Source organism: Microtus ochrogaster, linkage group LG5 (assembly GCF_000317375.1).
Source record: "Microtus ochrogaster isolate Prairie Vole_2 linkage group LG5, MicOch1.0, whole genome shotgun sequence".
Lineage (NCBI taxonomy): Eukaryota > Metazoa > Chordata > Mammalia > Rodentia > Cricetidae > Microtus > Microtus ochrogaster.
This window is the reverse complement of record NC_022031.1, coordinates 49,401,532-49,404,112: the sequence shown is the minus strand read 5'-3', so window position 1 is coordinate 49,404,112 and position 2,581 is coordinate 49,401,532. Positions and strand designations below refer to the sequence as shown.

At 40.3% G+C, this 2,581-nt stretch overlaps 1 pseudogene; it reads left to right on the top strand.

The window, feature by feature from the left end:
* The first annotated feature begins 504 nt into the window (after positions 1-504).
* Positions 505-709, top strand: LOC101999729 (annotated as a pseudogene).
* Positions 710-2,581: the final 1,872 nt, after the last annotated feature.

Below are 2,581 nucleotides of genomic sequence, written 5' to 3'. Positions count from 1 at the left end.
AGGAAGATGAGAGAGAAAAAGATAAATGGATCCATGTTGCAACTGAACATCTTTTCATCCCCTGAATTAGTTCTCAGATTAAGAGGCAGATTGCAAAGGCTGTGTTTGCTGACTGAAATACTTGAGATAATAATAGGAGATAGTATTTACTGAATGTTTGCCATGTGGCAGATACTTTGCATATGTTAGCTTGCTCAATCATTTGACAACTTGCCTGGAAGGAGGTTCATTATTATCCTGGACAAGAGAGGAAACCAGGGCTCAGGAGACCATTGGTGGCTTTGGCCACGTTTTCAAATCAAACCATGGGCAAAACTAAGATCTTCGCACATGCCAGTGAGACCCAAGCAGACCTCACCCTCCTCAGCATCCCCATATTTGAATAAACCTGAGATAGTGTTGTCCTGATGGATGTCAGCTTCCGGTAGGTGCACATTCCTTTGAAGATAAGAGCGAGACTCTAACTGGTTTCTCTCTTCTCAAACCACCATCTCCCAAAGCATCATGGATCAGGTAGTGCAGTTTATTGAGCCAAGTTGGCAGTTCATAAAGAACCCAGTTTGGCTGGTTAAAAGATGCACCAAACCCAATAAAAAAATTCTAGAATATTGCCACAGCCACAGAAATGGGGTTTGCTATCATGGGATTCTTTGACTTCTTTGTGAAACTGATCCATATCCGTATCGATAACGTTAGCGTGGGTGACTGAGCACTTTCTCATCGTGGGAACTAGTGAAGACAGAAGGGTGTGAGAAACTCACTAAGCAAAAGTTTGAATACTTTGTGTTTCTCTCCCCTTCCCTACTTCTAGGAGGTTTTCTATTTCTAAATTAAAATAATGTCAAATAAACACGTTTCCATAATAACATAAGGAAGACAAAAACCAAAAGGGGCACAGCTTTGGCAGCCTTCTTGCCAGTGGGAACAGGACGCAGTTACAAACTGAGATATGGCAGAATGTGGGAAATGGCAGAAAACAGAAAGAGGGGATTTTGGATCTAAGAGCCAATCATCAGTTTGAACAAGGGAAAGGGTGGCCGGGGGGATGTCTTGGTCTTGGTCTGGGTCTGTGAATTTACTTTGGGACACAATCACCATGATGAAGACTCCAGGATAATACTGTCTAGCTTGCCATGTCCTGGTGGCTCCTTTTGCCTGTCAGATATTTCCCAGGCTTCTTGTATAGGCATTGACTTCAGGAGCAAAAATGAAAACGAAACCCAGTGCTCCACACAATTGCAAAGCATACTTCTTTGTCCTTGGCAATGAGTTTAGAAAACTACTCAAACTGCACTGAAGAACAAATAAATTCAGATATTGATGTGTGACCGATCTCTCCTGAAAACACCACATGCGTTAAGAAACCCAAAAGGACTCTAAGATTCTCCATGCGTTAAGCAAATAGTCTTTTTCCTCCAGAGAGAATATGCAGTGTAATCCTGAGGATAAGAAAAAAGGAGAAATAAAACAGAACTTGAACGTAAGAGTAAGATGGTCCTCCAGACTTTGTTGACTCCCCATAGGAAGCCTTACTCTCTCTGAGGAGTGAATGGGGGTGGGGGAACGGGAGGAGGGGAGGAAGTGAGAACTGGGATTGGTAGGTAAAATGAGAAAAGATTGTTTCATTTTGGTGGTGGCGCATGCCTTTAATCCCATCACTCGGGAGGCAGAGGCAGGTGGATCTCTCTGAGTTCGAGGCCAGCCTGGTCTACAAGAGCTAATGCCAGGACAGGCTCCAAAGCTACAGAGAAACCCTGTCTTGAAAAAAGTAAAAAAAAAAAAAGAAAAGAAAAGAAATGAACTACAAAAAATAAAAGAGTAGGATGGTGTGAATTCTTATTAGACATTTTCTCCTATAAAATTATTTTTTAGTATTTAATATCATTATCTTGATAATAGAAATCATTCAATTAAGGGGGAGGGAATTTTTTACCTTTTTAATAAATTGTCTTTTATATATTTTTGTGATTTTAATTTTTTTACGAATATATCAATTTTTGCGGGGCCAGGCATAACTAATTAAACTTCTTTCCTACTTTGAGACTTTAAAAATTATCTCTGTTTTTGCTACTCTTACAAGAAATGTAAATTTAATTTTTTCTACCTAAGCCTTAACCCCTTAAAGAAATATTTCCTGAAAATAATTTTCCTGGCGTTCGTTCTATGAGATGGATTGTTTTCTGTTGTTTGTAGATTTACCAAGCTGCTTTCCTAAGCCATTATTAATTTCTGCTAGCGTAAGTATTGTTTTTTTCCTTAGTCTTTTTTTTTTCACCATAAACTTGGCAACGCGCTGTGTTTATTTTTTTCTAAATCAAAATTCTTAAAGGCGAAATCCTGTAATTAGGTGGGCATGAGGCTCCAGATCACCAGTCCACTATTGTGTAAACTCTCAGAGACTGCCTGTGAAGTCAGCAATAAAACTGGAGACGTCAGGGGTCTTTTCAGCTTGATCTGTCCGCTGTGGCAGGTGCTGGATGGTTACCCAGACACCAGTGCTTTGGGGACACAAATGATTGGAGTGTGTTTGTCAAACATGTCATTCCGTGTTCCCAGAAGACTTAGCCACAGATTGTGGACC